We start from the raw sequence: 20,188 nt of genomic DNA, 5'->3' as shown, positions 1-20,188 counted from the left end.
CAAGAGCCTGATTCCTCCAGCTCCGTCTTTCTTTCTTAAGATTGTTTTGGCTATTTGGGGTCTTTTGTGTTTCTATACAAATTGTGAATTTTTTTGTTCTAGTTCTCTGAAAAATGCCATTGGTAGTTTGATAGGGATTGCATTGAATCTGTAGGTTGATTTGGGTAGTATAGTCATTTTCACAATGTTGATTCTTGCAGTCCAAGAACATGGTATATCTCTCCATCTGTTTGTATCATCTTTAATTTCTTTCATCATTGTCTTATAGTTTTCTACATGTAGGTCTTTTGTCTCCTTAGGTAGATTTATTCCTAGGTATTTTATTCTTTTTGTTGCAGTGGTAAATGGGTGTGTTTCCTTAATTTCTCTTTCAGATTTTTCATCATTTGTGTATAGGAATGCAAGAGATCTCTGTGCATTAATTTTCTATCCTGCTACTTTACCAAATTCATTGACTAGTTCTAGTAGTTTTCTGGTAGCATCTTTAGGATTCTCTATGTATAGTATCATGTCATCTGCAAACAGTGACACCTTTACATCTTCTTTTCTGATTTTGATTCCTTTTATTTCTTTTTCTTCTCTGATTGTTGTGGCTAAAACTTCCAATACTATGTTGAATAATAGTGGTGAGAGTGGCAACCTTGTCTTGTTCCTGATATTAGTGGAAATGGTTGCATTTTTTCACCATTGAGAATGATGTTGGCTGTGGGTTTGTCATATATGGCCTTTATTATGCTGAGGTAAGTTCCCTCTATTCCTACTTTCTGGAGGGTTTTTATCATAAATGGGTGTTGAATTTTGTTGAAAACCTTTCTGCATCTATTGCGATGATCATATGGTTTTTGTTCTTCAGTTTGTTAATGTGGTGTATCACATTGATTGATTTGCGTATATTGAAGAATCCTTGCATTCCTGGGATAAACCCCACTTGATCATGCCGTATGATCCTTTTTAATGTGCTGCTGGGTTCTGTTTGCTACTGTTTTGTTGAGGATTTGGCATCTATGTTCATCAGTGATATTAGCCTGTATTTTCTTTCTTTGTGACCTCTTTTTCTGGTTTTGGTTTCAGGGTGATGGTGGCCTCATAGAATGAGTTTGGGAGTGTTCCTCCCTCTGCTATGTTTTGGAAGAGTTTGAGAAGGATAGGTGTTAGCTCTTCTCTACATGTTTGATAGAATTCGCCTGTGAAGCCATCTGGTCCTGGGCTTTTGTTTGTTGGAAGATTTTTAATCACAGTCTCAATTTCAGGTCTTGTGATTGGTCTGTTTATATTTTCTCTTTCTTCCTGCTTCAGTTTCAGAAGGTTGTGCTTTTCTAAGAATTTGTCCATTTCTTCCAGATTGTCCCTTTTATTGGCATATAGTTGCTTGTAGTAATCTCTCATGATCCTTTGTATTTCTGCAGTGTCAGTTGTTACTTCTCCTTTTTCATTTCTAATTGTATTGATTTGAGTCTTCTCCCTATTTTTCTTGATGAGTCTGGCTAATGTTTTATCAATTTTGTTTATCTTCTCAAAGAGCCAGCTTTTAATTTTATTCATCTTTGCTATTGTTTCCTTCATTTCTTTTTCATTTATTTCCAATCTGATCTTTTTTATTTCTTTCCTTCTGCTAATTTTTGGGGTTTTTTTTTTCTTCTTTCTCTAATTGCTTTAGGTGTAAGGTTATGTTGTTTATTTGAGATGTTTCTTGTTTCATGAGGTAGGATCGTATTGTTATAAACTTCCCTATTAGAACTGCCTTTGTGCATCCCATAGGTTTTGGGTCATCGTGTTTTCATTGTCATTTGTTTCTAGTTATTTTTTTATTTCTTTGATTTCTTCAGTGATCTCTTGGTTATTAAGTAGTGTATTGTTTAGCCTTCATGTGTTAGCATTTTTTACAGATTTTATCCTGTAATTGACATTGACTCTCATAGCATTGTGGTCGGAAAAGATACTTGATATGATTTCAATTTTCTTAAATTTACCAAGGCTTGATTTGTGACCCAAGATATGATCTATCCTGGAGAATATTCCATGAGCACTTGAGAAGAAAGTGTATTCTGTTGTTTTTGGATGGAATGTCCTATAAATATCAATTAAGTCCATCTTGTTTAATATATCACTTAAAACTTGTGTTTCCCTATTTATTTTCATTTTGGAATATCTTTCCTTTGGTGAAAGTGGGGTGTTAAAGTCCCCTACTATGATTGTGTTACTGTCGATTTCCCCTTTTATGGCTGTTAGCATTTGCCTTCTGTATTGAGGTGCTATTTCTTCTGACTTTGTTGCCTTTTATTTTTTTTCTTGCATAATTGCTCTGACTAGGACTCCTGTTACTATGTTATTATGGGAGAGTAGGTATCTTTGACAAGTTATTTGTTACTTGTTTTTTAGATATTCATGAAAAAGCTTTCAGTTTTTCACCAGTGAGTATGATGTTAGAGCTGTGGGCTTTTCTTATATGGACTTTATTATGTTGAGGTATTTTCTTTCTGAGTGTTTATCATGAAAACATGTTGAATTTTGTCAAATGCATTTTCTACAAATATTGAGATAATCATGTAATTTTTCTTTTTACCCTTCATTCTCTTAATGTGCTCTAACACATTAATTGATTGTCATATGTCAAACCATCCTTTTATCCCAGGGATAAATCCCACTTTGTCATAATGTATGATCCTTTTAATGTGCTGTTGGATTTGATTTGCTAGTATTTTTTGAGAAATTTTACATCCATATTCATCAGGGATCTTTTCCTGTGGTCTTCTTTTCTTATGGTGTCTTTGTCAGGCTTTGGTATCAAGGTAATGCTGGCCTCATAAAATGAGTTGGATGTGTTCCCTCCTCTTCAATTTTTTGTAAGAATTTAAGAAGCATTGGTGTTAATTCTTCTTTAAATGTTTGGTAGGATTCACCAGTGAAACTATCTGGTCCTGGGCTTTCCTTTGTTGGGAGGTTTTTGATTGTTGATTTAATCTCCATACTAGTTATAGATCTGTTGAGACTTTCTATTTCTTTGTGATTTAGGCTTGGTAGGTTGTTTATTTCTAGGAATTTATCCATTTCTTCTAGACTATCCAGTGTGTTTGTACCTAATTGTTCATAATAGCCCCTTATGATCCTTTTTAGTTTTGTGGCATCAGTTATAATGTCAGTTATAATGTCTCTTCTTTCATTTCTGACTTTGAGTCTTCTCTCTTTTTTTTCTTAATGAGTTTTGCTAAGGGTTTGTCAGTTTTATCTTTTTTTTTTTTTTTTTTTTTTTTGCGGTACACGGGCCTCTCACCGTTGTGGCCTCTCCCTTTGCGGAGCACAGGCTCCAGATGCGCAGGCTCAGCAGCCATGGCTCACAGGCCCAGCCGCTTGGCGGCATGTGGGATCTTCCCGGACCGGGGCACGAACCCGTGTCCCCTACATCAGCAGGCGAACTCTCAACCACTGCGTCACCAGGGAAGCCCAGTTTTATCTTTTTAAAAAACCCACTCAGTTTCATTTTTTTTCCATTGTTTTTCTTGTCTCTATTTTATTTATTTCTGCTCTAATCTTAGTACTTGCTTCCTCCTGCTAACTTTGGGCTTAGTTTACTCTCCTTTTTCTAGCTCCTTGAGCTGTAAAGTTAAATTGTTTATTTGAGATCTTTCTTCTTTTTTAGTATAGGTGTTTATCACTATGAACCTCCCTCTTAGTACTCCTTGTGCTGCATCCCATAAGTTTGGGTATGTGATGTTTTCTTTTCCTTTCACTTGAGGTATTTTCTTTTTTTTTTTACTTTTTATTTGCTTATTTATTTTTTATACAGCAGGTCCTTATTAGTTATCCATTTTATACATATTAGTGTATATGTGTTGAGGTATTTTCTAATTTCCTTTTTTATTTCTTCTTTGACTCATGGTAATTCAAGAGTGTGCTGGGCTTCCCTGGTGGCGCAGTGGTTGAGAGTCCGCCTGCCGATGCAGGGGACATGGGTTCGTGCCCCGATCCGGGAAGATCCCACATGCCGCAGAGCAGCTGGGCCCCTGAGCCATGGCTGCTGAGCCTGCGCGTCCGGAGCCTGTGCTCCGCAACGGGAGAGGCCACAACAGTGAGAGGCCCGTGTACAGCAAAAAAAAAAAAAAAAAAAAAAAAAAAAGAGTGTGTTGTTTAATTTCCACATATTTGTGAATTTTTCCATTTTCCTTCTGCTATTAATTTCTAGTTTAATTCGATTGTGGTTTAGAAAGATACTTGGAATGATTTCAGTCATCTTAAACTTAAGACTTGTTTTGTGACCTAATATGTGATGTATCCTGGAGAAAAATCAATGTGTGCTTGAGAAGAATATGTAATCTGATGCTTTGGGGTGGACTGTTCTGTATATGTCTTTTAGGTTCATTTGGTCTTTAGTGTTGTTCAGGTCCTCTCTCTCCCTGTTGGCTCTGTCTGGCTGTTCTATTCATTACTGAAAGTAGGGTATTAAATTCTCCTATGATTGTTTTGCTCCCTTTAGTTCTGTCAATCTTTGCATTGTATATTAAGGTGCTCTGATGTTGAAATCATATATAATTGTTACCTTGGTTGATTGACCCTTTTATCATTATATAATGTCCTTCTTTGTCCCTTGTGACAGTTTTTGACTTAAAGTCTGTTTTGTCTGAAATAGGTATAGCTGCCTCTGCTCTCTTTTGGTTACCATTTGCATGGAATATCTTTTTCCATCCCTTCACTTTTAACCTATGTATGTCCTTAAATCTAAAGTGAGTTTCTTGTAGACAATGTATAGTTGGGTCTTTTTTTTTTTTTCGTTCAGCCACTGTATGTCTTTTGATTGGCAAATTGAGTCAATTTATACTTAAAGTAATTAATTAGGGAAGAATTTACTATTGCCATTTTGTTAATTGTTCTTTGTTAGGCTTGCAGATCTTTTTTTCTGTTTTTTTCTCTCCTGCTGTCTTCCTTTGTATTTTGTTGATACAAAATTTTTTTTTGTACTGATATACTTTGATTCCTGTATTTTTTTCTTTTGTATAACTTCTATAGGTACTTTTGTTGGAGGGGGGCTTACATAAAATATCTTATAATTATAACAGTCTATTTTAAGCTGATAAAAACTTAAGTTTAATTGCATACAAAAAGTGTACACATTAACTTCTCTCTCCCCATACTTTATGTTATTGTTGTTACAGTTCACATATATTCATACTGTATATCTTTTAACCTCTTTTTTAGTTATAGTTTTAATATTTTTGTTTTTTAACTTTTATCCTAGATTTAAAAGTGATTTACCCACCACATTGCAGTAATACAGTATTCTGATTTGTCTATATGTTTATCTTTACCAGTGAATTTCATACTTTCTTATGCTATCATGTTGCTGTCAACAAACATCCTTTTAAGTTGAAGAACTCCTTTCAGCATTTCTTGTAACACAGGTCCAGTGGTGATGAACTCCCTCAGCTTTTGTTTATCTCAGAAGCCTTTATCTCACCTTCATTTTTGAAGGAACATTTTGCTGGGGATAGTATTATTGGTTAGCTTTTTTTTTTTCTTTCAGCACTTTAAATATATTATCCCATTTCCTTCCAACCTGCAAGATTTCTGCTGAAAAATTTGCTGATAGTTTTTGGGGTTTCCCATGTGTATGACAAGTCAGTTTTCTCTCGATGCTTTCAAAATCCTCTCTTTAACTTTAGGCAATTTGATTGTAATGTGTCTCAGTGTGGATTTCTTTGAGTTCATCTTACATGGTTTCTCTTGGGCTTCTTAGATCTGGATGTTCCTTTTCTTCCCCAGATCTAGGAAGTTATTAGCCATTATTTCTTTGAATAAGCTTTCTGGTCCTTTCTCTCTCTCTTCTCCTTATGGGACTCACATAATGCTTATTTGGAGCTTTGTACTATCTGATAATCTCTTAGGCTAGCTTCACTCTTTTTCCTTCCTTTTTCTTTTTGCTCCTCTGACAGAATTACTTCCAATGATCTGTCTTTGGGTATGCTAACCCCTTCTTCTGTTTGATCTAGTCTGCTGCTGAATTCCTCTAGTGAATTTTTTGGTTCAAGTATTGTGTTCTTCAGCTCCATGATTTCTGTCTGGTAATTTTTTACATTTTCTAACTCTTCATTAAAATTCTCTTCATTGAAATTCTCACTTTATTCATGCATTGTTCTCCTGACCTCAGTGAGCATCTTTATGAGAGTTATTTTGAATTCTATATCAGGTAAATCATGTAATTCTCTTTCATTATAGTCAGTTTGTGGAGCTGCATCTTGTTCCTTTGTTAGGAACATCTTTGCCTGATTCTTAATTTTCCTCGACTCTCTGTGTTGGTGTCTGTACATTAGACAAGGCAGTCTTCATGGACTGGCCTTATGCAGGAGAAGACGCCCATGGTTCTCTCTGACTAGATATTCTGGGGACCTGTACCAACTCTTTCCCTCCTCAGGGAAAAGTAGGCAGCTGTCATTTTTTTCTGCTCACTCTATACTGAGCAAGAGGAGAGATATTGCTTCTACCAGTCCATACCTCCATCTCAGTTCTCCCCCAGATGGCTAGACTCTGAAGGACCCATCAGAACTCCAAGACTGGCAAGGAATATACCAGTTCCTTGGGAAGTCCCAGAGAAGTTGGACATGCAAACCAATTCCTTCTCCCCACCCAACCCTGGGAGAAGATGGAAGTGAGGGAGTCTTCCTGATTATATGGTGAAACACTTGGGGCAGGCACTCTGGTGGGAGGTTGTGCTGAATCTCCCTACTGAATTCTGTAAGTCTGTTAATGTTCACCCAGGGTGCAGAAGACTTTCCACCAATTTCTAGATTTCTCATGCAGAGAATTTGTCCATGAATTGTTGTATTTGTGGGAGAAAGGAGGATCCAAGGCTTCCTACTCAGCCACCTTGCTGATGTCACTCTTTAGGTTAGGCGACATTCTGAGTTTACTTCCAGTCTTGTGATTCTAAGATTTCATTCTCTACCATTTAAGTCTTTGCTTGGACTGAGATGTGATCTCCTTGAATGTTGAATTGAAGTACAGTCCTGAGAGGCAAGTGTATATCTCTAATTCTGCTGGTGACACCTGACAGTCTCAGAGCTTCTCAGTATTTTGGCATCTTCACTTCCAAATAATAGAATCTTGGCTTTCTTTTGGCTAATTTAAAATTATAGGAGATTGGTTCAAGATGGGGAAATTGGTTCAAGGTGGCAGAGTAGAAGGACGTGCGCTCACTCCCTCTTGCAAAAGCTCCAGAATCACAACTAGCTACTGAACAGTCATCGATAGGAAGACACTGGAACTCATGAAAAAAGATACCCCACATCCAAAGACAAAGGAGAAGCCACGATGAGATGGTAGGAGGGGCGCAATCACATAAAATCAAATCCTGTAACCACTGAGTGGATGACTTAAAAACTGGAGAACAATTATACCACAGAAGTCCACCCACTGGAGTGAAGGTTCTGAGCCCATGTCAGGCTTCCCAACCTGGGGGTCCAGCAATGGGAGGAGGGATTCCCAGAAAATCAGACTTTGACGCCTAGCAGGATTTGATTGTAGGACTTCTACAGGACTGGGGGAAACAGAGACTCCACTCTTAGAGGGCACACACAAAGTAGTGTGCACATCAGGACCCGGGGGAAGGAGCAGTGACCCCACAGGAGACTGAACCAGACCTACCTGCTAGTGTTGGAGGGTCTCTTGCAGAGGTGGGGAGTGGCTGTGGCTCACCATAGGGACAAGGACACTGGCAGCCGTAGTTCTGGGTAGTATTCCTTGGCATGAGCTCTCCTGGAGTCCGCCATTAGCCCCACCAAAGAGCCTGTAGCCTCCAGTGCTGGGTCACCTCAGGCCAAACAACCAACAGAGAGGGAACTCAGCCCCACCCATCAGCAGGCAAGCGGATTAAAGTTTTATTGAGCTCTGCCCACCAGAGCAACACCCAGCTGTACCCACCACCAGTGTCTCCCATCAGGAAGCTCGCACAAGCCTCTTAGATAGCCTCATCCATCAGAGGTCAGACAGAAGAAGCAAGAAGAACTACAGTCCTGCAGCCTGTGGAACGAAAACCACATTCACAGAAAGATAAACAAGATGAAAAGGCAGAGGGCTATGTACCAGACGAAGGAACAAGATAAAACCCCAGAAAAACAATTAAATGAAGTGGAGATAGGCAACCTTCCAGAAAAAGAATTCAGAATAATGATAGTGAAGATGAGCCAGAACCTCGGAAAAAGAATGGAGGCAAAGATCGAGAAGATGCAAGAAATGTTTAACAATGACCTAGAAGAATTAAAGAACAAACACCTAGAAGAATTAAAGAACAAACAAACAGAGATGAACAATACAATAACTGAAATGGAAAATACACTAGAAGGAATCAATAGCAGAATAACTGAGGCAGGACAATGGATAAGTGACCTGGAAGACAGAATGGTGGAATTCACTGCTGCAGAACAGAAAAAAGAAAAGAGAATGAAAAGAAATGAAGACAGCCTAAGAGACCTCTGGGACAACATTAAACACACCAACATTCGCATTGTAGAGGTCCCAGAAGGAGAAGAGAGAGAGAAGACCCAAGAAAATATTTGAAGAGATTATAGTCAAAAACTTCCCTAACATGGGAAAGGAATTAGCCACCCAAGTCTAGGAAGTGCAGAGAGTCCCAGGCAGGATAAATCCAAGGGAAACACACCAAGACACATAGTAATCAAATTGACAAAAATTAAAGACAAAGAAAAATTATTAAAACCAATGAGGGAAAGATGACAAATAACATACAAGGGAACTCCCATAAGGTTAAAAGCTGATTTCTCAGCAGAAACTCTACAATCCAGGAGGGAGTGGCACAATATATTTAAAGTGATGAAAGGGAAGAACCTACAACCAAGATTACTCTACCCAGCAAGGATCTCATTCAGATTCTATGGAGAAATCAAAAGCTTTACAGACAAGTAAAAGCTAAGAGAATTCAGCACCACCAAATGAGCTCTACAACAAATGCTAAAGAAAATTCTCAAGTGGGAAACAAGAATAGAAAAGGACCTACAAAAACAAACCCAAAACAATTAAGAAAATCATAATAGGAACATACATACTGATAATTACCTTAAAAGTGAATGGATTAAACGCTCCAACCAAAAGACACAGGTTCGCTGAATGGATACAAAAATAAGACCCAGGGCCTCCCTGGTGGCGCAGTGGTTGAGAGTCCGCCTGCCGATGCAGGGGATACGGGTTCGTGCCCCGGTCTGGGAGGATCCCATGTGCCGCGGAGCGGCTGGGCCCGTGAGCCATGGCCGCTGGGCCTGCGCGTCCGGAGCCTGTGCTCCGCAACGGGAGAGGCCACAACGGTGAGAGGCCCGCATACCACAAAAAAAAAAAAAAAAAAAAAAAAAATAAGACCCATATATATGCTGTCTACAAGAGACCCACTTCAGACCTAGGGACACATACAGACTGACAGTGAGGGGATGGAAAAAGAAATGCCATGCAAATGGAAATCAAAAGAAAGCTGGAGTAGCAATACTCATAACAGATAAAACGGACTTTAAAATAAAGAATATTACAAGAGACAAGGGAGGACACTACATAATGATCAAGGGATCAATCCAAGAAGATTTAACATTATAAATATATATGCACCCAACATAGGACCACCTCAATACATAAGGCAACTGCTAACAGCTATAAAAGAGGAAATCGACAGTAACACAATAATAGTGGGGGAATTTAACACCTCACTTACACCAGTGGACAGATCATCCAGACAGAAAATTAATAAGGCAACACAAGCTTTAAATAACACAATAGACAAGATAGATTTCATTGATATATATCGGACATTCCATCCAAAAACAGCAGATTACACATTCTTCTCAAGTGCACATGGAACATTCTCCATGATGTTCATATCATCATGATCATCAAGATCATATCTTGGGTCACAAATCAAGCTTCAGTAAATTTAAGAAAATTGAAATCACATCAAGCATCTTTTCTGACCACAATGCTATGAGATTAGAAATCAATTACAGGGAAAAAAACGTAAAAAACAGAAACACATGGAGGCTAAACAATACGTTACTAAATAACCAAAAGATCACTGAAAAAATCGAAGAGGAAATCAAAAAATACCTAGGGAACAAGTGACAATGAAAACACGATGATCCAAAGCCTATGGGATGCAGCAAAAGCAGTTCTAAGAGGGAAGTTTATAGCAATAAAATCCGACCTCAAGAAACAAGAAAAATCTCAAACGAACAATCTAACCTTACACCTAAAGGAACTAGAGAAAGAAGAACAAATAAAACCCAAAGTTAGTAGAAGGAAAGAAATCATAAAGATCAGAGCAGAAATAAATGAAATAGAAACAAAGAAAACAATAGCAAAGATCAATAAAACTAAAACCTGGTTCTTTGAGAGGATAAACAAAATGGATAAACCTGTAGCCAGACTCATTAAGTAAAAGAGGGAGAGGACTCAAATCAATAAAATTAGAAATTAAAAAGGAGAAGCTACAACAGACACCACAGAAATACAAAGCATCATAAGAGACTACTACAAGCAGCACTATGCCAATAAAATGGACAACCTGGAAGAAATGGAAAAATTCTTAGAAAGGTATAACCTTCCAAGACTGAACCATGAAGAAACAGAAAATACGAACAGACCAATCACAAGTAATGAAATTGAAATTGTGATTAAAAATCTTCCAACAAACAAAAGTCCAGGACCACATGGCTTCACAGGTGAATTCTATGAAACATTTAGAGAAGAGTTAACACCCATCTTCCTCAAACTCTTCCAAAAAATTGCAGAGGAAGGAACACTCCCAAACTCATTCTACAAGGCCACCATCACCCTGATACCAAAACCAGACAAAGATACTACAAAAAAAGAAAATTACAGACCAATATCACTGATGAATATAGATGCAAAAATCCTCAACAAAATACTAGCAAACAGAATCCAACAACACATTAAAAGGATCATACACCATGATCAAGTGGGAATTATCCCAGGGATGCAAGGATTCTTCAGTGCACACAAATCAATCAATGTGATACACCATATTAACAAATTGAAGAACAAAAACCATATGATCATCTCAATAGATGCAGGAAAAGCTTTTGGCAATATTCAATACCAATTTATGATAAAATAACTCTCCAGAAAGTGGGCATAGAGGGAACTTACCTCAACACAATAAAGGCCATGTACGACAAAACCACAGCAAACATCATTCTCAGTGGTGAAAATCAAAGTATTTCCTCTAAGATCAGGAACTAGACAAGGATGTCTACTCTCGCCACTGTTATTCAACATAGTTTTGGAAGTCCTAGCCACTGCAATCAGAGAAGAAAAAGAAATAAAAGGAATCCAAATCGGAAAAGAAGAAGTAACACTGTCACTGTTTGCAGATGACATGATACTATACATAAATAATCCTAAAGATGCCACCAGAAAACTACTAGAGCTAATCAATGAATTTGGCGAAGTTTCAGGATACAAAATTAATGCACAGAAATCTCTTGCATTCCTATACACTAACAATGAAGAATCAGAAAGAGAAATTAAGAAAACAATCCCATTCACCACTGCAACAAAAAGAATAAAATACCTAGGAATAAACCTACCTAAGGAGGTTAAAGACCTGTACTCAGAAAACTATAAGACACTGCTGAAATAAATCAAAGATGACACAAACAGTTGGAGAGATATACCATGTTCTTGGATTGGAAGAATCAATATTGTCAAAATGACTATACTACCCAAAGCAATCTACAGATCCAATGCAACCTCTATCAAATTACCAATGGCATTTTTTACAGAACTAGAACAAAAAATCTTAAAATTTGTAGGGAGACACAAAAGACCCCAAATATCCAAAGCAATCTTGAGGGGGAAAAAAATGGAGCTGGAGGAATCAGACTCCCTGACTTCAGACTATACTACAAAGCTACAGTAATCAAGATAATATGGTACTGGCACAAAAACAGAAATATAGATCAATGGAACAGGATAGAAAGCGCAGAGGTAAACCCACGCACCTATAGTCAACTAATCTATGACAAAGGAGGCAGGGATATACAATGGGGAAAAGACAGCCTCTTCAATAAGTGGTGCTGGGAAAAGTGGACAGCTAAATGTAAAAGAATGAAATCAGAACACTCCCTAACACCATACACAAAAATAAACTCAAAATGGATTAAAGACCTAAATATAAGACCGGACATTATAAAACTCATAGAGGAAAACATAGGAAGAACACTCTTTGACATAAATCACACCAAGATCTTTTTTCACCCACCTCCTAGAGTAATGGAAATAAAAACAAAAATAAACAAATGGGACCTAATGAAACTTAAAAACTTTTGCACAGCAAAGGAAACTATAAACAAAACAATAAGACAAGCCTCAGAATATGAGAAAATATTTGCAAATGAATCAATGGACAAAGGATTAATCTCCAAAATATACAAACAGTTCATGCAGCTCAATATTAAGAAAACAACCCAATCAAAAAATGGGCAGAAGACCTAAATAGACATTTCTCCAAAGAAGACACACAGATGGCCAAAAGGCATATGAAAAGCTGCTCAACATCACTAATTATTAGAGAAATGCAAATCACAACTACAGTGAGGTATTACTTCATCCTGGTTAGAATGGGCATCATCAGAAAATCTACAAACAACAAATTCTGGAGAGGGTGTGGAGAAAAGGGAACCCTCTTGCAATGTTGGTCTGAATGTAAATTGATACAGCCACTATGGAGAACAGTATGGAGGTTCCTTAAAAAACTAAAAATAGAACTACCATATGACCCAGCAACCCCACTACTGGGCATATACCCTGAGAAAAACATAGTTCAAAAAGACACATGCACCCCAATATTCATTGCAGCACTATTTACAATAACCAGTTCATGGAAGCAACCTAAATGCCCATTGACAGATGAATGGATAAAGAAGATGTGGTACATATATACAATGGAATATTACTCAGCCATAAAAAGGAGTGAAATTGGGTCATTTGTAGAGACGTGGATGGATCTAGAGACTGTCATACAGAGTGAAGTAAGTCAGAAAGAGAAAAACAAATATTGTATATTAACGCATATATGTGGAATCTAGAAAAATGGCACAGATGAACCGGTTTGCAAGGCAGAAATAGAGACACAGATATAGAGAACAAACGTATGGACACCAAGGGGAGAAGTGTGGGGTGGGGTGGTGGCGGTGGGATGAATTGAGAGATTGAGGTTGACATATATGCACTAATATGTATAAAATAGATAACTAATAAGAACCTGCTGTATAAAAAAATAAAATAAAATTCAAAAAAAACCTTTTATACTTATAAGACTTTAAATAAATAAATAAATAAATAATAAAATTATATTCCTTTGTAAGGTAGACAATTTCTATAAGCTTCAGATACCTCATCTGCTCAGCAATATTGTGAGGCTTAAATATACAGAAAGTGCTTAACACAGTGCCTAGCACATTGTGTCTTATTATCATCATCATCTTTTTCCAGTTTTTAAAATAAACTAATGGAAAGGGCAAAATGACATTCCAAGTAATATGATAATCAAGCCAGAAGGCTAACCTTTCAGCTAATGCCTGGTGACTTGTAATAATGAGATGTCTTCCGTTGAGTTCATAAAACCCAACAAGTGACTAAGTTTTTAAGAAGCAGAAGTTAGGTACTATCTCATCGAACTTTGATAGTGAAAGTCCAGAAGTAACTCCCTTCTCTTTACTGCATGTTTACCCCTGCACTTTGTTCACACCCCCATTTCAGTACTCATCACATTGTACTATGATACTTCATTATAAAGCCACCCTATCCCCTCTCTGGACCATTTACCCTCACACTCAATTCTAGCACCCACTGTAGGACCAGGCATTTGTAGACATACAATAACTGTATGTTGGATGAATATATGACAGATGAATTGTGAATGAGAAGGAATATAACCTAATGAATGGGATATAATATAACAATGGTTGGAAGTCTGAAGAACTTGAGTTCAAATCCAAGGTCCACCTCCTATAAGCAGTGTGATCTTGATCAAGTGACTTAACTCTTTAAGTTTCATGTCCTTATCTGTAAAATGGTGTTATGTACTTAATTCATAGGGTTCTTATATTATATATAGGTTTTGTACATGTTTTTTGCATATAAAATTGTCTATCAATAAGTAACTATTATTAACAGTACCATTAACTTTCTTAATGAAAATTATGAAAAATAGCACAAATATCATACCATGTACATTATTTTATTACTTCTCTTACTTTTACTATTAGTTTTATTGTTATTTGTTATTATGGTATTGACAGAAATGCTGGCATGATTCACTGATTGCCAGTACAGCATGACCCATTCAAAATATGTGATAGGTTTCACTCAGACCCAACAACCTCACAGATGTGCATTCTTGCTTTGGATGGACCTGGGGTAGGAAAAGGTGAACAAAGTTAATAGTATTGTGTTCAGTTCTGCAGCCTTAAAAAACAAAGCTCTGCTTCCACCAAAGAAGGCTTTAAAATGCTTCCCAGCACATCCAAATCCTCTTAGAGCATCACTTATCCAGTCCAAGTATCCAAAAAGATGAACCATAAGCTTCAGTTTAGCAGTGGTTCTCAGACAAGCATCCATCAGGATAATTTGGAAGACTTGTCTAGACAGATTGTTGTGCTCCATCCCGAGTTTTGGGTTCTGTAGGCCTAGGGTAAAACCCCAATTTTCATTTCTACTAAGTTCTCACATGATACTGATGATGGTGGTTCAGGGACCACACTTTGAGAACCATTGAATTCATAGATATGGTTGAGGTATGAGTAACCTGAGTCCAGGGTGGAAATATTTGCAGAAATCTTTTCACTAAGGTGAATTGCCTGATAACGCCCATGAAAATAAGGGCTTTCTGTTTTCAGCCCCAATGTTTTCAACACTGCACTGTCCTTTTTTTACTTTATAAATTTATTGGGAGGGGAAATGATTTGATGAAGATATTTTAAGCTTCTATGAGCCTGATAAAATCTATAGACATTTTCTCCTGAAAAGCCCATCTGCACATACCCAGAACCATTGCTTATAATTTCATGAGGTTCTCAGGCACCTCCCCCAACAGCCCACCCACCAACCCTTAGGAGTATCAGTAGAAAAACTATCCCCTAAGGCAAAGTCATGGGTTCACTTGGATGTAACAAAAATTCCCTTCTTACACCTAAGCTTTCAGTTCACTCATTTGTAAAATAGGAATAAAAATAATAGTTCTTACCTCAAAGACTGTGAAGATTAACTGATATAATACACTGAAGAGCCTAATTTGAAAACCAGAAACACTAAATATTACCTTTTGCTCTCTCTTTATAGTCCTGCTACAGCAATCCTCATTCTTGAGGCGAGTGGATGCCTCTCCCTACTAGGGGAAAGATCAGGAAGTGTAAGAAAGAAGAGCCAGCCCAAAGAGTAATATTTCAAGACTTTACTCTGTGCCCACTGCATTCTTTTGCTAAAATCTGGTCACAGGATGCCATATCATGTTTTTTTCTGTGAGTCCCTGAGTAATGGGGTCTGGCAAGCCCAGGCCTGGCTCTATGACCTGAGAGTCTCAATTCATTTGCCTGGAAATACTCCACTTTGCAAATGTCCTATGCCTTGTCATGTCCCCATGTTAATGCCTCCTGGCAGAAAGACAGAAACATAAAGTTCTAATAGGGGTTCATTTACAGGGTAGAAGATACTGAGTTTTGAGAAATAGTGATTAAGGTCAAAGCCTGATTCTCATTGTTTCTACAAAGGTAAACTACAGTGATAGGCTAATCCGCAGACATTTATTTAGCACTTACTGTGCACAGTGTGTAGTAGGTGAAACAAAGAGGAATAACACATGCTCCTGTTCTGTGACAGCTCACATTCCAGCAGGTAAGATGGATACACACAAAAATAAACCAGACACAAAGAGAGCCAGAGCAAGGACAGTGATCGCGGATCAGTGTTTCAGGAGTGCCCAAGAGGGAGAAATCAATTTTGATGGGGATCCACGGAAGTCTCTTGGGCAAAGTGGGATTTAAGCTGGACCATAAAGAGTGGGGCTGCTATCTGTGAATATGATGGAGAATGACATTCTAGGTTGTGGGAATTGTTTGAAAAAAAACATGGACTTAGAAAAGTGTTCGGTAGAAATGTGCATGATTATGATTTAACCAGCATGAGTGTAGTTTGGCTTGGGGGTAAAGGTGTAGAATTTGAGACTAGAAACGTAGGTTGAAAGCATATCATGGGAAACAAACCAAAGGCCAATGAGGAGCTTTAGCTTTACTCTCCGTGCCGTGGGGAAGGGTTGAGGGTCTTTGAGTAGGGAGGCGCCAGAAGCAGATATGTTTTTATAATAAAAAAAAATCCCTGGTGCCACTGTGAAGAACAGATGATAGAAGCAAGAAGCAAGCAAGACTTGGTGAAAGTAATGGGAACCTGAGCTAAAGCCAGAGAAGTAGCAAGAGCAGCCGGAGGGGGGAGAAGGGGAGGGGCATTTGAGGGACTGCGTTCTTCCGAGGATGGTTGATGACATGCAGCAAAGAAAGCAGAGGTGAGCTGGCAGGGCTCTCCTTGGTGCATCTGATCCCAGTCTGGGTTGCTGCCTAGAGCAGACCATGGACTCAGAGGAAGAGGCTGGAAAGGGGCCCAGAGGCCGGGTGGTGAGGGATAGCTCTTGGCCATCCCCAAAAGACTTTTCTCCTCCCGAGAATGCCCAGAGGGGTAGCAATTGACCATCTGCTTTGCCTGCCTGGAATATCAAAATCAGTGATTCCCAGACACGGGCCCTCAGCCTGGCAATGTCAGAAGTCCTGAAGTTCTTTTTTTTTTTTTTTTAACATCTTTATTGGAGTATAATTGCTTTACAATGGTGTGTTAGTTTCTGCTTTATAACAAAGTGAATCAGTTATGCATATACATATGTTCCCATATCTCTTCCCTCTTGCGTCTCCCTCCCTCCCACCCTCCCTATCCCACCCCACTAGGTGGTCACAAAGCACCAACCTTTTCTCCCTGTGCTATGTGGCTGCTTCCCACTAGGTATCTATTTTACATTTCGTAGTGTACATATGTCCATGCCACTCTCTTTCTCACAGCTTACCCTTCCCCCTCCCCATATCCTCAAGTCCATTCTCTAGTAGTTCTGTGTCTTTATTCCTGTCTTACCCCTATGTTCTTCATGACATTTTTTTCTTAAATTCCATATATATGTGTTAGCATACGGTATTTGTTTTTCTCTTTCTGACTTACTTCACTCTGTATGACAGACTCTAGGTCCATCCACCTCACTACAAATAACTCAATTTCCTTTCTTTTATGGCTGAGTAATATTCCATTGTATATATGTGCCACATATTCTTTATCCATTCATCTGTTGATGGACACTTACATTGCTTCCATGTCCTGGCTTTTGTAAATAGAGCTGCAATGAACATTTTGGTACATGACTCTTTGAATTATGGTTTTCTCAGGGTATATGCCCAGTAGTGGGATTGCTGGGTCATATGGTATTTCTATTTTTAGTTTTTTAAGGAACCTCCATACTGTTCTCCATAGTGGCTGTATCCATTTACATTCCCACCAACAGTGCAAGAGGGTTCCCTTTTCTCCACACCCTCTCCAGCATTTATTGTTTCTAGATTTTTTGATGATGGCCATTCTGACTGGTGTGAGATGATATCTCATTGTAGTTTTGATTTGCATTTCTCTAACGATTAATGATGCTGAGCATTCTTTCATTTGTTTGTTGGCAATCTGTATATCTTCTTTGGAGAAATGTCTATTTAGGTCTTCTGCCCAGTTTTGGATTGGGTTTTTTGTTTTTTTTGATATTGAGCTGCATGAGCTGCTTGTATATTTTGGAGATTAATCCTTTGTCAGTTGCTTCATTTGCAAATATCTTCTCCCATTCTGAGGGTTGTCTTTTGGTCTTGTTTATGGTTTCCTTTGCTGTGCAAAAGCTTTGAAGTTTCATTAGGTCCCATTTGTCTATTTTTGTTTTTACTTCCATTTCTCTAGGAGGTGGGTCAAAAAGGATCTTGCTGTGATTTATGTCATAGAGTGTTCTGCCTATGTTTTCCTCTAAGAGTTTGATAGTGTCTGGCCTTACATTTAGGTCTTTAATCCATTTTGAGTTTATTTTTGTGTATGGTGTTAGAGAGTGTTCTAATTTCATACTTTTATATGTATCTGTCCAATTTTCCCAGCACCACTTATTGAAGAAGCTGTCTTTTCTTCACTGTATATTCTTGCCTCCTTTATCAAAGATAAGGTGACCATATGTGCGTGGGCTTATTTTAAAACAACTTTTAGGTACCTTCCCAGGTGATTCTGATTTGGGAACCTAAGGTGGGTCTGAGGTGGGGCTGGGCATCCATATGTTGTAAAGCTCCCAGGTGACTCTGATGCACAACTGGATTTGGGAACTACTGTGGGATCTTACTGTTGAGCTGGGAAATGTATAGAAAACACGGGTTCAATGTATGCTTGTGCTAGCGAACACTATGATGGCTTGAAGACTTTAGGATTTGGTCCCCAACAGCATCTCAAACATAATGACCTTCATTGAGTGTCTTAGCTGCTCCTCCCTCCCCAACTCCAATCCTCAACGAACACATCAGGAGGTGGGAGAAGCTGTGTGATTGACAGTGTCCCCTGAACTTCCCAAAAGGTCATTGTGCATACAAGTCATCACTTTCACCCTTGTCCTTGGCTGTGTCGCAGGAGCACCATGAGAGGGTCTCGTCACAGGTGTCTTGAGACCTTAGAAAACAGGTTACATAAAAATACTATCCATTTTCTCCAGGCTTGTACAATATTCATAGCACTTTTACTACTATTATTGTTTTTATTTCTCAGAAAAACCATGCAGTACAAAGTTAAGGTGGGTGTTAAAAACATCCCTTCTACACACTGGGCTCCATGGGATTCAGTGACTCGTGCAAGGTCAGACAACCAGAGCTGGTCCTGAATCCGCCATCCTCCCGAGCTCCAGTTCTGCTTCTGTGCCAGAATGGAGACGGGTAACATAAAGGCATTTTTCTCTCCTTGTAAAAGAGAAAAAAATGGGGGGAGGGGAAATTATTTAAACACACCTCACTCATACTGCAATCACTGCATTGTTTTTCCTGTTGAAACACCCTGTTGGTTTTTAAATCCCTTTAAACCTACCCGACACCTGTATGGCCCAGATCCAAGAATTATTACCGAACCCCTCACTTTTTATATTTAACCACATAGGAGTTCTGTGATGGTATCTGGCTCTTGGTTCAGTTGAAAATTTCAGAGCTTCCAGAATTTTTCTTCTTCCATCAAAGCTATAAGCATGCAATGCTCAGAACTGATTTTTTTTTTTTTTAATTAGGCAGAGAATGGTTCCCACGTTTACTTCTCCTGCTGGATAAAAATAGCATCATGGCACTACCCTGTATTGTTCCTCTGTGAAGATCCCTCTGAAATATTGACCAAAAGAGAGGCCAGGGGAAGGATAGGGGAGGTCTCCGTCAGCAACTTACGGTTTGTGAGATGACCTCTCTTCAGGGCAAGAACTGAGGCTGACAGCAAAATGAGAACTTTCCAGCAAATTCATTATAACAAAGCATAATGTGGGCTCACTAGGCACAAAAATAGGCAAAAGGAAAGTGACTTCCACATAAGACCTAATTAAATACTGTGATGTCAGAAGCAGAGCAGGGAAGGGTGGAAAATCAAATCAGACCAAAGGGAAGGACCCAAATTCAAATGGAAAGAAGAAATATTTTTCTCTTTTTCTTCCTCCCTTTCTGTGTGCGTGTGTCTCTCTCTCCCTGTCTCTCTTCTGTCTCTGTCTCTCTCCTTTTCTTCCTTTGCCATTGAAGGAAGAATAAGATTCAAGAACAATGGGTTGAAAATTCTTCAGCCAATGGTCCAGTGACTTACTACTGTTTATAATGCACAGAATGTCACAGGCTGTTTTGCAGCCTTCCCAAGTTGGTTTGTTAATAACAGGAAGCTAGCACTTCTCAGTACAGTGGATCAGCTACACGTGAAAGTAAATGCAAAAAACCTGGAGGGGAATAGCAGCAGACCGAGAGTAGCCTTGATTTAATTTAACATTTGGGGGTCCACACACAAATGAGCATTTTAGTAGGCTTCATGGTGGAAGTTGCTGTCATTTGTAAAATATTCTGGCCAATTAGCT

At 38.5% G+C, this 20,188-nt stretch overlaps 1 protein-coding gene across 4 annotated transcripts in view; it reads left to right on the top strand.

Annotated features, from left to right (window-relative positions):
- The window catches only part of SLC25A21 (solute carrier family 25 member 21), a 501,423-nt gene that overhangs the window by 475,854 nt on the left and 5,381 nt on the right, over window positions 1-20,188 (top strand). The window lies entirely within an intron of this gene.

This window comes from Mesoplodon mirus (assembly GCF_964341445.2).
Source record: "Mesoplodon mirus genome assembly, chromosome: 4".
NCBI classification, from domain to species: Eukaryota; Metazoa; Chordata; class Mammalia; order Artiodactyla; family Ziphiidae; genus Mesoplodon; species Mesoplodon mirus.
Note: the sequence above shows the minus strand (reverse complement) of the source record. Positions and strands in the feature narration are given on the sequence as shown.